The sequence below is a fragment of the Choloepus didactylus genome, chromosome 16 (assembly GCF_015220235.1).
Source record: "Choloepus didactylus isolate mChoDid1 chromosome 16, mChoDid1.pri, whole genome shotgun sequence".
Classification (NCBI taxonomy): Eukaryota; Metazoa; Chordata; class Mammalia; order Pilosa; family Megalonychidae; genus Choloepus; species Choloepus didactylus.
In genome coordinates this window covers 544,680-561,208 of record NC_051322.1, presented here as the reverse complement: position 1 = coordinate 561,208, position 16,529 = coordinate 544,680, and the positions used below count along the sequence as shown (strand labels likewise).

At 55.2% G+C, this 16,529-nt stretch overlaps 1 protein-coding gene across 3 annotated transcripts in view; it reads right to left on the bottom strand.

Annotated features, from left to right (window-relative positions):
• Window positions 1–16,529, bottom strand: part of SLC66A2 (solute carrier family 66 member 2) — a 121,444-nt gene that overhangs the window by 37,145 nt on the left and 67,770 nt on the right. The gene's annotated exons all lie outside the window — the stretch shown is intronic.

Below are 16,529 nucleotides of genomic sequence, written 5' to 3'. Positions count from 1 at the left end.
AAGCAGCAGTGAAACGAATGGTGACAGCCTGTGGATAATTCGGCATCATGCTTGGCAGCCAGCTCTTGGCAAGCTTCAGGGCCACCGAGAGACCAGTCAGGGGTCTGCCCAGACGACAAGCAGAAAGCCATAGCAGGGGAGCAGGTGGGGGCCCTAGGCTTGGCAGGAGCACGGGGTTCACAGGCAGAGATAGAATGCCATGGCGAATCACAGAGGCTGTGAAGAACAAGAGGGAAACATGCTCGCGACACACTGGAGAAGTGGGCTGGCCGACAAGGTGAGTAATGAAACCCACAGCTGCAGCCAACAGGGGTTGCAGCTGTTGGATGGAGCTAATGGCACAAGACAGGGCTTCCAAGTGAGACACGGGGGCCAGGCAGCAGGCCCCCTGGGAGGTGGGGAGCATCCGGGCAAGCCCCAGGCCAGGCCGTGTCGTCTGAACTGCCCAGTGGCATCAGCCTGCCGGGCCGGGCGGCTCAGAGCTCCCCGCAGCTCGCAGCACTCCCTTTTCCAAGGAAAATCCACACTGACAAAGCCAGCATTCCAAGGAGAAAGCACAGAAACGCAGAGATTTCTGCAAAAGGCCGAGAAGAAGACAGGGAGACACCCAACATGCCACAGAGGCTCGGGAAATGAGTGTGCAGTTCAATTTCACAGAACTAAAAGTTCAAGGCACTTTTCAGAGGCATCTCAGAGACCGTCCCTCCAAAACAAACAAACAAAACCAAACCTGACACACCAAGGCCTCTCCCAAGCAGAGGTCAGGTGGAGGAGGGGCTGGGGGCCCCTCAGGTCAGACTGTGGGAGACCACGGGGGGGCGGGGACACGCTGTGAGGCCACCCGGCCAGCGGGACAGGGTCCAGGAAGGAGCTGCGGCCACAGCGGTCAGGCAGGCTCTGGGAAGGGGGCGGCAGCGTCTGCAGACTGTCCCTCGGCAGAGAAGCACCTACAGACAGCTCTGGCGGGAGGCCCCCAACTCTCCAGGCCGCCCTGGGGGAGATGTGGCTGCCCCCCTAAGCTTACCACCTCCAGGACAGACACAGTCCCAGCAGCCAGCCCTTCTACTGCCCCCAGGACCACCCAGACCAGGGCCGCGACCCAGGCACCCGAGCGTCCAGTCCCGGCTGGACGCCAGCTCCCCTCCCCAGCGCCCTGCCACCTGCTGCCTGAGGTTCCCCGGCCAGCTGATGCTACCCCTGACCTCGGCCGCACCCTGCTGCGCTGCGGGCCCTGCGAACGGCTCCTGCGGCTCTGCATCCTCACGGCCCTGGAAGTGGGCACTCTCTCCACTGGGGACACAGAGGGAGCAAGGCTGCCATCTCCTGTGACCCCCCGCTCAGCTCCTTTCTCCAACGCCTGGAGCCCAGGGAGCACGGCCAGTGGAGAAATGGGGAGTCTCTTCCGGACAATCGTTTTAGGGTCAGACATCCTGGGAAAAGCCAAAGGAAGGAACAGCCCAGCCCCCGCCCCACCCCACCCCACACCTTCACAATCTGCCCCTTCTGCCTTAAAGACTAAAGGAGAAGGGGCCTGTCCCCACTCACAAACATTCACACAGGATTATAGCATAAGCCGCCTCTTAACGACCCAGGAAGCGGAGCTGACCCACTGCGCAGTTTGCTGTTAGGATAAACACCCGGCAGTTTAGAGGTAATAGACGGCGTTGCTGGATTTTACTGGAGGCTCTCCATTGCCAAGGATGTTCTAGAAACTGTAAACACAAAACATGTGCTGCTTTCCTCTGGGTCTTCAGCCTCCCCAACATGCAGAGGGACGCCAACAGCGTTTTTCCCACTTCATTTTCTCCCAATCCTCAGAGGATTTTATTTTTTTTTGGACACATATGGACTAAGCTGTAATTTAAAGTACATTTAAGCCGTAATTTAACTTTGATGTCCTCTTATTCTAAAACCTTACAGGAACACCAGCTGATGAAAAGAACCGGTGAACCACAAACACATTCTGTGTAGTAAACCACGGGCAGCGCGGAAGAGGATCACGGTGGAGAGCGTTCTGCGCCTGCCTTCCCCTCGGGCGCCCGGAGCCGGAGCAGCCGCCGGGCAGGCCCAGCCCGGTTTCCACGTTCCCCGTTTCCGCGCCGAATTAACTCGAAACAACTTCCAAAATATCTCCGACCAAAGGCAGTCAAGCCAGTGTGCAAGAGATAAGGCTGTATCTCCCGTGTAGAATCCGGAGAAACCTAATCGCTGGTTCTGGAGCTCAGTGTGGGCGGAGACTCCGGGAGGGAGGGGCGGGCCGGGGGGGGGGGGGTGGGGAGGAGCGGGCCCAGGAGAGGGGGGGGCCGAGGAGGAAGCGGGAGGAGGGAGAAGGGGGAGGGAGGAGAAGGAGGGGAGGGAGGGGGAGAGGGAGGGGAGAGGGAGGACAGGGGAGGGGAAGGAGGGGGAAGGAGGGGGCAGGGAGGCGGGGGGCGGGCACGGGGGGCGGGGGCGGGCCTGGGGGAGGGGAAGGAGGGGGAGGGGAGGGAGAGGAGGGGGAGGGGGAGGGACAGGGGAGGGGAAGGAGGGGGAAGGAGGGGGAGGGAGGCGGGGGGCGGGCCCGGGGGAGCGGGGGCGGGCCTGGGGGAGGGGAAGGAGGGGGAGGGGAGGGACAGGGGAGGGGAAGGAGGGGGAAGGAGGGGGAGGGAGGCGGGGGGCGGGCCCGGGGGAGGAGGGGGAGGGGGGGAGGGGGTGGGGCGGGGGAGGGAGGCTGGAGGCGGGCCCGGGGGAGGGGAGGGGAGGGGGAGGAGGGGGACGGGGAGGGGGGAGGAGGCTGGAGGCGGGCCCGGGGGAGCGGGGGCGGCTGCCCGGGAGGGAGGGGCCGGCTCTGCCCACTGAGCGGAGCCCCGCGCAGGGGTCCCCGGACGCCGCGGGCTCCAGGACGGGCCTCACGCGCGGAGGGCGCCTCGGAGGAGAGTCCGTCCGAGCCTCTAAACACGCTGCGCCTTCTTTATACCCGAGAGCTAGATGGCACCAACGGTCTCCACAATGCGTGCGTTACCACTGGGGTGGGCAAGAAAATGCAAAAACCTCAACTATTATTTTTTATCTACAGACACTAGAAATCAAACACTTCAAAACTGATTTTAAAAGCACGTTTCCATAATTTATAAGCACGTGTGTTTCAGCGGGGCGCTTGCTCCCGGCCGCGGCGTTGGGTCCTTGGCAAACCCCGCACACCCCAGAGGGCCGGGCCCCGCCGCTGGCGTGAAGGGGCGCCGGGGGAGCGGGCGAGGGGCGCCGGGGGAGCGGCCGGGGGCGAGGGGCGCCCCGCGGACGCAGTGCGCGAGCGGCCGATGAGCCAGGCCCGGGGGCAGCGCAGTCCGCTCACCCGGACCCCTCCTCCTGGGCAGGGAAACGCGCGCGCCGGAAGCTCCGCAGTGTCACGTCCACCCGGGCTTCGGACGCGGGCGGGGACTAGGGCCCTGACTCCGGGGCGGGAGCCGGGTCCTCAGCTCCGCACAACCCCAGTGAGGAATTTCCGGAGACGGCAACTCCCCTCCCTCCCCGGCCGCGGTTACAGGACCCTCCCCCTTAGCAGACGCGGGAGGGGAGCAGGGCCCTGCTGTCACTGTCCAGTGGACGGTGGTCTCCGCTAAGACCCGTCCTCCCTGGCTGGCCTGGCTTGTCCTGGGGAGTCCCTCCCCCGTACAAGGCGCCCCATGAGCCGTGACTGCAGTTTGGGGTGCAGGGGGGAGAGTCTCGGGCTTCGTTCTTCCAGTGCGGGCAGGGGCCTTGCAGCCGGGCGGCTCCTCCCCTGCAGCCCTGCCTGCAGCTGCCGCCTCTCTGAGGGCCTCTTCCTGGACCCATGACCTCATGGGCTCCCACATCTTTCCCCCCAAACTGTCCGCAGTCTACGATGCCCCTCCCCCTCCATCCAGGAGTTAAGTGCTGAGCCCGCAGTCTGGCTCCACAGGGCCGCCCACTCTTCCCCAGCTCCCCTTAAACCCACTCCTCAGGCTTGCTAACCTCCCTGCCCCTGCTCAGCACCCCCTGTTCCCACCCCAAACACGGGTCCAAGGCCACCTTCTCCCACCCAAAAAATATCCCAGAGGAGGAAATCTTTGTGGCCTTGGGTTGGACAACAGTCTCTAAGATATGACAAGCAACCAAAGGGGAAAAAGCAGATCAGCTAGACTTTATGAAAATCAAAAACTTTTTGGCTGCAAATGATGCCATCAAGAAAGCAAAAAGACAACCTACAGAATGGGAGAAAATTTTGCAAATCATATAGCTAATAAGAACCCTTACAACTCAACAACAAAAAGACAAACAACCCAATTTTAAAATGGGCAAAGGACTTGAATAGACATTTCTCCAAAGAAGATATTCAAATGGCTAATAAATACCTGAAAAGATGTTCAACATCATTAGTCATAAAGCGAATCAAAACCACGATGAGATGCCACTTCACACCCACTAGAATGGCTATAATTTAAAAATAGCAAGTGCTGGTAACAAGGAATGGGTTGCTCATGAGAGTATAAAATGATGAAGCTGCTGTAAAAAAGTGTGACAGGTCCTCAGAAAGGTAAACACTGAATTACCACAGGACCCAGCAATTCTACTCCTGGAAATGAACACACACTTCCCAGCAAAAAGCTGTACACAAATGTTCATCGCAGCATTATTATTCCTGATAGCAAAAAGGGGAAACCACCCAAGGGTCCATCAGCCGAAGAATGGATAAACAAAATGTAGTTTATCCATACAATGAAATATTATTATAGACAGGAATATGGTACCGACACGTGCTACAACATAGATGAACCCTGAAAACACGATGCTGAGTGAAATAAGCCAGACACAAAAGGACAAATATGGTATGATTCCACTTACAGAAAATGTCCAGAAAAAGCAAATTCATAGAGACAGAAAGTTGGTTAGTGGCTGCTGAGGGCTGGCAGCACTGGGTGAAAATGGGGAGTGACGGCTAATGGGCCCAGGGTTGCTTTTTGGGATGAAAATGTTCTAAAATTAGCTTGTGGGGCAGGTTGTTCAATCTGTGACTACAACTGCTGAATTCTACACTAAATTTAAATGGTGAATGTATGGTATATGAATTATATCTCATTATAGTTATTTTTTAAAGTTCCATGCCTTTTGTGGGTGCAGTCTTCCTCTTATATTGTGCTTACTGTGGATTTTTCTTTTTCTTTTTCTTTTTTTTGGGGGGGCTCTTAATCATGCCCTGTACATGTAGAATCCTCTATTCTGGGGAACCTGTTACATGTAGAGACAAGAACAGCACGTGAGGCTTTAAGGGGATGACGGTGAGGCAGCGGGGGAGACACACGCCGTCTCCAGCGGATGAGACCCCAGGGCTGCATGCTCTGGGGGTTTGGGGTGAAGCCTGCACTCCGTCAGGTGAGACCCTCGCTCCGGCAGCCCGAGGGCGGTGGCAGCTCAGGTACGGGCAGGGAGCAGGCAGCGTGGCTGTGGGCTCCGAGTCTGCCCACACTGCCTAGGGGACCTCGGTGACAGGGTCTCAGGGCCCGCTGCAGCCCCCCACACACACCCTCCTCCAGGCCTGGGCTGGGTCTGTGCCCCATGTGCTTTCCTAACCTCTCTCTGCCTCTGTTTGCCTGCATGTTTGATGGCGGATTCCCCAACATAGTCCATTCCCATTTGTCAACCACAATTCGTTCCACTGTTGATAGTTTTTCAAATGGCTTCCTCTTATCTTTTACACCCACCTCCTGGCTCTTCAATGATAGCTTGTTAGGAAATAGTCTTCAAATTTTGTAAAAAGTTGAGGAAGAAGAATGCAAATATTCTTACAGAATTTGCCTTTTGGGTTTTTTCTGCCTTAATTAGTAACATTATTTCAAAAGCCTCGTCATCTTCTATCACTGGTTCACATGCCACAACCACTTTATATTTTTTAAAAGTTAAATCATTCAAAAATATCTATGGCAGTTGGAAGAAAGTTTCTGCTCCAACACAGATAAAGTGTGCATATGCATGTGTGTGTGTGTGTGCATCTGTGCACAAATGTGTATGTGTGCTTCTTGTGCATTTGTGTATGTCTGTGCAAGTATGCATGTGTCTGCACATCTGTGTGTGCCTGTGTGCACACATGCATGTGTATGTGCAAGTGTGCCTGTGTGCATGTGTATGTGCGGGTGTGCCTGTGTGCATGCATATGTGCAAGTGTGCCTGTGTGCACGTGTATGTGTGGGTGTGCCTGTGTGCATGTGTATGTGCGAGTGTGCCTGTGTGCATGCGTATGTGTGAGTGTGCCTGTGTGCATGTGTATGTGCGGGTGTGCCTGTGTGCATGCCTCTGTGTGCATGTGTATGTGTGGGTGTGCCTGTGTGCATGCATATGTGCAAGTGTGCCTGTGTGCACGTGTATGTGTGGGTGTGCCTGTGTGCATGCGTGTTATGTGCATGTGTGCATGTCAGTACACGTGTGTGTGTGTGCACCTGCGTGTGCACCTTTAAGGAAGCCCACTGTGGCGTGGCTTTCCAGGGGGCGATCTGATTACAATGTACCTAATAGAAAGTTCATGAGACCCTCCCATTCTTACAATGCTGGGCCCCTACTGTTATCTTCTTTTTTATTAAGGTGAAATCCACACAATAATTACCACTCACGAGTCAAACCCGGCAGCCTCCCATGCGCTCACAGCGCCGCTGCCACCCTTCTGTGGTGTCAGAGCTTTCTTATCCCCCGGAAACACAGGGACCCATCAGCAGCCACCCCCATTTCCCTCCCCAGGCCCGGCAGCCCCTAATCCACTCGCGGCCTCTGTGGCCCGGCCTCTCCACTCGGCGTGCGGTGAGGTGACCCAGGCATGGCCGGGCCTCACAACCTCGTCCCGTGTACGGCTGGCACGTGTGCAGTTCACGCCCGCTGTGGACGCAGCAGCGGCGGCTCCGGGAGCGCGTTCTCGCTCCTCTGGGCCTCGTGCCCTCCGACACGCCTGAAGATCCTCTTTAAACTAGAGCTGGCCCGGCCGTCCTGAAGCCGCTTCTGGGAGCATTTCTCCTCGGGGTGCTCAGAGAAAAAGAAGCAAATTTCACGGAGACATTTTTCAGGCTTCCATTACCACTTCCCATCAAAATCAGGGTGGCGGTTGTTTTTATGTCTCTGTAAGTGTTCACACGTGTGCACACATTTTAAAAGTGTAATTCTGAACACTGGAGAATCATACCCCAGGGAGCCGTCAGGCCCAAGACGACCTCCTCCCCAGGCCTCTCCTCCGAGGGCCCATGTCTGCGTGCCCCGCAGACGTCCTGTCAAACTTCCATTTGGAAACCACAGTGGTGGCTTCGAGAATCAGAAATCCCCGCCAATCTGTGGTGAGGGGGTGTCCCACCTTGGAGACGCTGGAGGGGGACGGAGCCTCGCAGCCTCCCGTCCAGATGTCCTGGGAACACTCATTCCAGAAGCTGCCGACCCCTCCGTCCGCCCGTTCCAGAAGCTGCTGACCCCTCCGTCCGCCTGTGCTGACACCCACGCTGAGCGCTGGATCAGGCAGTGCACAGGCACAGCCCGTACCCAGTGCCTGGTGAGGGGCCTGGCAGGGAAGAAGGCAGGGGATCCCGGGAGGCCCTGAGGGAGGACATGTCACTGTGTCCATACGTGTGAGCAAACACCACGTCAGAACCGGCCCAGGGAGGGGCCAGTGGGCCTCGGGTGGCCAGGGTTCAGGGGGTGTCTGCCTGCGGTGTGGGAGCTGGACAGGTGGGGAGGATGGGACCCCGGCCCTGCTCCACGTGGCCAGCCCCGTGTCTGAACCTCAGTTTCCCTGTCTCCAGCAGAGGCTCTGTCAGGCTGTCGTGAGGACCAGGTGGGGTAAGTTTCAGCACCAGCTGATGCACAGACCAGCATTGCCCCACAGACCCCGTCCCGAGTAGGGCTCCGAGAAAGCAAACCTGCCAGGGCTACAGGTACTTCCGACGGGAGCCGAGGCCCAGACCCAGGGGGAGCCCCTGACCCTCCACTGGCTCCCGGCCAGGGGCCTGTGCCCACGAGGCGCCCCCACCTCGCCTCTTTCCGTCAAGCCCAAGACGACCTTCCCCCCAGGCCTCTCCTCCAAGGGCCAATGTCTGCGTACCCCACACACCACAAGCCACCCCGCCCCGACTGCTCAGCTGAAGGAAAGGCCCCGACCTCCAGAATTCCCAGCCAGCGACTGCTGAAGCCCTAGCCCTGGGTGTGGCTGGGGCCGAGGCCAAGGTCACATCTGAGCAACAGGAGCCAGGCAATCTCAGGACTCCAGGCACACCAGCATCCCTGCTGGGGCTGGGGGGAGGGGAGGGGGGAGGGGGCGGGGAGGGGGATGGAAAAGCCAAGGCCCAGGCAGCTTCACCGGTGAACTTGGCCATGTGTTTAGGGAGGAATTAATGCCAATCCTGCCCCAACTCATCAGAAAATAGAAGAGGAAAGAACACTTCCCAACTCAAAAATAAAGAGAAAAGACACAAACCACCAATATCAGGCATGAAGCATGAGACTACACTATAGACCCTGCAGCCATTAAAAGAATAAGGGAATATTATTAAAAAAAAATGTTACACTCATAAATTCAACAATTTAGAAGAAATGGACTAATTCCTTGAAAACCACGGACTCGGAAAACTCACCCAAGATGAAACAGATAATCTGCATAGTCCTAGAGCCATTAAGGAAATTGAATACATAACTTAACTGCTCCCAGAAAAAGAAATCCCAGGCCCAGATGGTTTCACTGGAAAATTCTACCAATCACTTAAAAATAACACCAACTTTACACAATCTTTTCTAGAAAACAAAAGAAGAGGGAGCAGTTCCCACTCCTTCTGTGAGACTGGTATCATCAAAATACCAAAAGCAGACAAAGATACCACAAAGAAAGGGAAACGAAAGACCAATGTCCCTTATGAATAAAGGCACAAAAATCCTCAACAAAATACCATAAAACTGAATCTAGCATCATATAAAATGAATTATACACCATAACAAGTGGGATTTCCCAGGAGTATGAGGTTGGCTCAACATACAAACAAAACAAAACAATAAATTCGAGTCACTGTATTCATGGAATAAATGCCAAAAACCACATGATCATTTCAGAAGATGTAGAAAAAGCATTTGACAAGGTCTGAAACCCCATCATGATAAAAACACTCAACAAATTAGGAAGAAAGTAAACTTCCAAAGGGCATCTACAAAAACCCCACAGCAAACATCCTAGTCAACGGTGAAAGACTGAACGCTTTCTCTGTGGCGTCAGGAACACGATGAGGGTTCCCTGTCACAGCTCCTATTCAACACCGCACTAGCGGTCTAGCCAGGGCAAGAAGGCAAGGAAGAGAAAGAAAAGCAGAACCATCTCTGTGTGAAGACATCATGATCTTATATTTAAAAGGTCCTACGGAATTCACTGAAAACCTTTTGGAACTAATTAAAAAGTTCAGGAAGGTTTCAAGATACAAAATCAATATACAAGAACCCATTGTATTTCTACACACTTGCAACGAACAATCCAAAAACAAAATTAAGAAATACAATTTAAAATAGCACCAAAAAGAATAAAATACTTAGGGATAAGTTTACCCCCAAAAAGTGCAATGCACTGAGAACTATAAAAAACTATTGAAAGAAATTAAAGAATTTAATTCTTTAAATTTTAAATGGAAAGACGTCCATATTCATGGGTTGAAAGACTTAATATTGTTAAGATGATGTTCTGGTTCGCTAGAGCTGCTGATATGCAAAATACCAGAAATGGACTGGCTTTTATAAAGGGGGTTTATTTGGCTACAAAGTTACAGTTCTACGGCAGTAAAAGTGTCCATGATGAGACATCAACAAGAGGACACGTTCACTGAAGAAAGGCGGAAGGCGTCAGAAGTACCTCTGTCAGCTGGGAAGGCACGTGGCTGGCGTCTGCTAGTCCTTTGTTTTCAAAATGGTGTTCTCCAAAACGTCTCTTCACTCCTCTCTCTCAGCTCCTGTGTATCCTTGCTTCTTTATCCCAGGGGGTCCTCTCTTAGCTTCTATGCGGCAAACTCTGGGCTTCATCTCTTAGCTTAGCATCTCCAAAATCCCTCGTCTGCATCTCTAAATGTCTCCAAGTGTCAGCATCTGTGTCGCTCTTGAGCTCTCTTAAGTGTTCCAGTGAACCAATCAAGACCCACCCTGATTGAGCAGGGCCACACCTCCATGGAAATAACCCAATCAAAGGTCTCACCCACAGTTGGGCGAGTCACATCTCCATGGAAACACTCAATTGAAAGGTTCCACCTTAATCAAAAGACTAGTACATCTGCCCCCACAAGATTGCGTTAAAGAACATGGCTTTTCTGGGGAGACATAACAGTTCCAAACTGGCACAGATGGCAATAGTCTCCAAATTGAAGTACACGTTGAACACAATCCCCGTCAAAATCCCAGCCGACAACCTGAACCTAAATAAGGGATCCAAACTAGCCGAAGTAGTTTTAGGAAAACAAAACAAACCAAAGTTAAAGGGCTCACATTTCCCAATTCCAAAATGACAGAACTACACACTCAAGAGAGTGTGGTGCTGGCTGACGACAGGGTGGTCGCTGCCCCTCCCCGCCAGCCGCTGTCCCGTCCTCTCCCCCAGTCCCCACGCCACGGCCTGAGGCCGGCTTTCCACCTGTGACCCACCTGTCCCTCTGACTCGGACGCCCGCCCCTTCCCAGTCTAACCTCGTGTGGCCGCCAGAGGTCCCTCCCCGCCCACCTCCGGGACAGAGGTCCAGCTCCCGTGACCCCGTGGCCTGGCGTCTGTCCTGTCTCAGGCACTGAAATCCCCTCCGTTTCTCCGCCTGGTGAAGTTCCACCTGCAAAGGGCGGACACGCTCCGTCTCCAGCCTCCCGTGAGAAGCTCAGCGTCTGCCCCTGCCGTGCCAAGGGCACCCCTTCAACGTCTTTTTAAAGGCACCGCCACCCGCGGCTGGGAACAGCTGCAGACCACAGGCGATCCCGCCCCCAGGGAGGACACGGCCACCTTCTGAGAGAAGCGGCTGAACCCCAGACTAGACACGGGGTCCCGGGCTCCCTGCCAGGAGAAGGGGCTCCTGCTCGCCCCTCTGCTCAGCTCAGTGCGGCTCTGGGTGACCATGCCCCCTAGGCGGGCACCTCCGGGCCGTCCACGGTCATGCGCCAAGTTCTCCAAGAGCGGGGACACTGGCTAGCTGCCTACACAGGAGAATTCCTGTAGAACCGATGGTGTTTTCCCTTCTCAAAGGTGATTTAGAGAATCAACAATCTCATTCTTTTACTTACTCAATAAACATTTGCTGCGTGTGCCAGTTTGAAGCTGCAATGCGGGATACTGATTACGTGTTTCAACTTGGCGGGCCTGGGCCAGGGGACCGGATCCGCCCCTGGGGAGGGTGGTGGGCACGGGCGACAGCGCCCTCTACAGCCCCCCGGGCCTGGGAAAGTGAGGCCGGAGGCAGGCCCCATTTCCTCACCCAAAATACCACCGTTAGGGGAGGCTTGCCGGAGGGAACCGCCTTTTCCCCACCCCCTTATCTTGCCCGCACACCCCCCGTTGCCAGAGCAACTCCCGCCACCACCAGTGCGCATACACTGTTGCCAGACACCGTTGCCAGAGCAACTCCCGCCCCTTTTCAAACAACCTCCGCGCCCTCTTAGAACCAATCCTAACCTCCGCACCCTCTCAGAACCAATCCTAGCCTTTATCCCCTCAGCATTGGCTTGTAACAACCCCCGCCCTCTATGCCAGCCTATATAACCTGTGCTCACCCCTAATAAACGCTCTTGGCTTTACCCCCCTGAATAAAGCCCCTTTTGTTCTACCCCTACTGGAGGAAGAGTGTCTTGTCTTTCCCTTCTCGCCGCCCTCCACACCTTGCACGCCACCGCCGGGGACCTGGCCAAGTCCCCCGCCTCGCCCTCGCCTCCGGGAAAGAGCCCCCGCCGCCGGTACCCTCCGAGCAACGCCGAGAGCCGAGGGTTCAGCAACCGGCCGCCGCCCCCCCCCGAAGCAGGAAACACGACCGCAACTGGTGCCCCGTGTGAGGCTGGTCCTCTCCACACAGCGGTCCAGTAAACCACCCGCTCGCCCGGACGCCTTCTCCAACTCCCCTTCTCCTCGCCTGCAAGGTAAGGGCCGCCTCTCCCTCGCCGCCCTGCGGAGCCGCCTCTCCCTCGCCGCTCCACGTCCGGAGCTGCCTCTCCCTCGCCGCTCCGCGCCCGGGCTGCTCCTCCTTTCCCGTATTAACCCGGCTATTGCCCCCAACTACCTTTCGTCCTCTCTTCCTATGTCCCCCATTCCTCCTGACACTCTCCCTCTTCCCCTCCATTACTTTGCTGTAGTCCTTTGTGTCTTTGTTTCTTTGTTTGGCGCCGTGTGCCTCTTTGCAACCGCTCCCCCAGACTGCTCCAAAATGGCAAACTTCCTCCTTCTTCTTCCACCGAGGGGAGGAAGTGCTCTAGTGATGACGTCAGCCCTAAGCCGGGCCGGAAACCACATGCGCTTTACCCCGCCCTTTCACAGGGCGGAGCTAGTCCGCCATCTTATGCCTTAGGCCCCGCCCTTTCACAGGGCGGAGCTAGTCCACCATCTTGTGTCTTAGCCACGCCTACCGTGCCGCCATCTTGCTACGCTTGGGGCCTCCCACTTCCGCCTCCCCCTTCGACAAGCTCCCCCTCGGAGCCGCTACCGGCAGCTGCTGCCGCCTCTGGGGCAGTGCTTACCACGCAGCCCCCCCAATAATGTGCGCCACTGCTCGTTTCACCCTGCTATGGGTGGAGCAGTGGCCCCTTCCCACGCACAAATTAGTTGCACTCCAAGCCCTTGTCCAAGAACAATTGGACGCTGGCCACATAGAACCTTCTACTAGTCCCTATAATTCGCCAGTGTTTGTTATTCATAAAAAAAGCCACAGAGAGATTTAGACTCCTTCATAATCTGCGGGAGATCAATAAGCATATTCTTCCCATGGGTTCCCCGCAGCCTGGCCTCCCCCATCCGGTAGCCATCCCGGCTCACTATCATGTAGCCACCATTGACATCAAAGACTGTTTCTTCTCCATCCCACTACATGAGCAAGACCGCCCGCGCTTCGCCTTTACAGTCCCCGTCCTCAATCACGCGGGCGCGGCTAGCAGGTACCAATGGAAAGTCCTCCCTCAAGGGATGCGTAACAGTCCGGCCATCTGCCAAATGTATGTTAATCACGCAGTGGCCCCCCTGCGAAAGCGGGCCATGCTCATCCATTACATGGATGACATCTTGGTGGCCTCTGAGGACGCCGAAGCGCTTCCTCTAATCCTTAAAGACCTCACCACTAATTTAGCTGACCTCGGCCTTACGATTCAGCCCGAAAAAGTTCAAATTGTGCCTCCATTAGCCTTCTTAGGGTTTAGTATTGATAAAACCATTGCCCCGTCCACTCCCCAGCTGGACATACCGGATCGGGTCACTATCACTGAGCTCCAACAGCTCTGTGGCCAGATCAATTGGCTCCGCTCTGCGTTGCCAATCACCACCGCGCAGCTCCAACCACTCTTTATGCTGCTGAGTGTCCCTGAAGCCCCGCCGCTAGCGGTCTCCCGGCGCATTAAGCTCACCCAGGAGGCAAAAGAAGCCATTGCCGCTATTAACAAGGCGCTCGCCGCCTGCTGTCTCAACAGGTTCAGCACTAGAGAGGGCAATCTTATAGCACTCATCCTTCCTACGCCCAGCACACCCATGGGCTGCCTGTGGCAGGAAGGCCCTCTACTTTGGGTGCACCCTGCTAAAAGCCGGCTTAGGAAAATTTGCCCCGCAGTGCGGCTCTGGATCAGCCTAGCTTCAGATCTAGTCACCCTGGCTGTTCATGTATTTGGAGAGCCGCCGGAAAAAATTGTTTGGCCCCTGGACGCAGGCCAAACCCGCCTGCTTATACGTGATAACCCTTACATGCAAATCCTCTTAGAAGGATTTCAGGGGGAATTCAGCTGCCATTATCCTAGCCATAGACTGTTACAGGGGCTCGCCAAGCTTCCCTTCCGCAGCCCCTTCCATCCTTTCCCCTCCTCTGCACCCATCCCGGGTGCCACTACCGTCTTCACTGACGCCTCCAAAACCCGTTTCGCCTTCCTCTCTTATTCCCAGGACCACCCAGAACCCCGCCTATTCAGTTATGTCAACCTTCATTCAGTCCAAGTGGGGGAAATTCTGGCAGTGTCATACGCGCTAAACACCCACTGTAACCACCCAGTAAACATTTTCACAGACAACCTCTACACGTATCAGGTCTGCCGAGTCCTCGCATTTTCCACCTTTTTCCCGGGAAACTCGGCCATTAATAAAGCACTTTCTGACCTCAGGAGCATCCTGGAGCATCGACAGGATCCTTGGTTCATTAGCCACATTCGTAGTCACTCAGGCCTTCCGGGGCCCCTGACTAATGGCAATAGTATAGTAGACCAAGCGGTCTCAGCTCAGAATACCCAAGCTATGCTGACCCACACAGCGGCCCCTCCAGGAGATGCTGTTAACCAGGCCAAGTTATTGCATTCCAGGTTTCACTTTTCGGCTGCATCGTTGCATCATCTATGTGGCCTCCCCCTAGACACCTGTAAACATCTTGTCCGCAATTGCGCAACTTGTGCGCCCTTCGCGCCGCTTGGCCCCCTGCAACCTCAGGGAGTCAACCCACGAGGCCTAAAACCCAATTCTAGATGGCAAATGGATGTAACTCATGTTCCGTCCTTTGGACGCCTCAAGTATGTACATGTAATGATTGACACCTTCTCGGCCATGTGTTATGCAGTCCCCCTCGCCGGGGAAACGGCAAAACACTGTATCAAGGCCCTGAGACAAGGAATTCTCTTCATGGGAGTCCCCTGGGACATAAAAACGGACAATGGGCCTGCCTATCGCAGTGCCTCCTTTGCGGCCTTTCTTCAGTTATATAACATCACCCATCATTTCGGCATCCCTTATAATCCACAGGGACAAGCCATTGTGGAAGCAGTCCATCGCCGCTTAAAAACACAAATTGAAAAAGAAAGGGCAATGCTCCCCCAGGCAACTCCAGGGGACCTTATCATAGCAGCCCTTATTCACCTTAATCTACTCACATTCAATAAGGATGGGCTTTTGCCCCTACATAAACATTGGGGGCCCTCGTATAGGCCCACCCAGGCCCCGATGGTTTACTGGAAGGACCCAGAGAATAATGCCTGTAAGGGTCCCTCCCCACTCCTCGCCCAGGGGCGCGGGTTTGCTTGTGTTTTCCCAGATGATGCAGCACAACCAATCTGGATCCCAGGAAGGGCAATCCGGCCCGCCACCAGCAACCACGCGTCTAACGAGACGAGAATGCCGTCGTCTCTGCAACTTAGTGCACCAGATGACAACAGTACACCTGGGCCTGGACCCCAGTCCGAGTGAACCCCCTTTTTCCACAGCCCTCCAGCCGCACCTCAGCTCCAACCAGCCGCACCTCAGCTGCAAACAATGCATCGCCAACCCCACCACCCCAACCTTTTCTTCCCCCCTCTCGTTACTCCTCTCCCCTCCTCGACCTTATCCAAGCGGCCTTCACCTCAGTGAATTCCTCCAACCCCAATCTTACCTCCTCCTGTTGGCTTTGCCTCTCCACTTCCTCCCCCCTGTATGATCCAGTTGCCTCCAACCTCTCCTTTTCAGAAAACACAGAGGACAGCCCCTCGGAATGCAATTGGAATACCTCTGCCGTCCCCCTAACCTTTCATTCAGTCTCCTTTACAGGAAAGTGCATCCGCCCTCGCTCAAGTAACTCTCCCAACCTCACAGCTTGTGCCAACTATTCATCTCCCAGCAGCTCTGCCAAGTTTCTTATTCCCCACAACTCCTCCCAATGGCTCTGCTCCTCTACAGGACTTACCCCCTGCCTTAATGTGCAAACCCTCAATACAACTAATGAAACTTGCCTCCTAATTGTCCTTATCCCTAGGGTCCTATACCACAGCGAGGAAGACTTCTTCCTCCACCTGGAAAGAACTGCAGCTCCTGCCCCTCTGCAAAAGCGAGAGCCCATCACCGCCCTCACGATTGCCTCCCTCCTAGGTCTTGCAGGCGCTGGCACCGGAATCGCTGCACTAGCCAGTCAAGGCTCCGCCCTAACTCACCTCCGGGTGGCTGTTGACGAGGACATTCGTCACCTACAAAACGCTATTTCCCATCTTAAAAATTCTGTTAACTCCCTCTCTGAGGTCATGCTCCAAAACCGCCGAGGTCTCGACCTTCTTCTCCTCAAAGAAGGAGGCCTTTGCGCCGCCCTAGGAGAAGAGTGCTGTGTATATGCCAATTCCACAGGTCTCGCCGAAGACAGCCTAAATAAAGTCCGAGAGGAACTAGAACAGCGCAAAAGGGACCGTGAAGCCACCAGCTATTGGTCCCACATCTTTACCCCCCTCCTCCCTTACCTCCTCCCTCTCCTCGGCCCCCTACTAATGATTATTCTAGCTCTCACCCTAGGGCCCTGCATTATCCGCAGAATTGGCCAACTTGCTAAAAGCCAGGCCAATACCAATGCTGTCCTCTCATCATTTGTGCAAGTCCAGTATCAA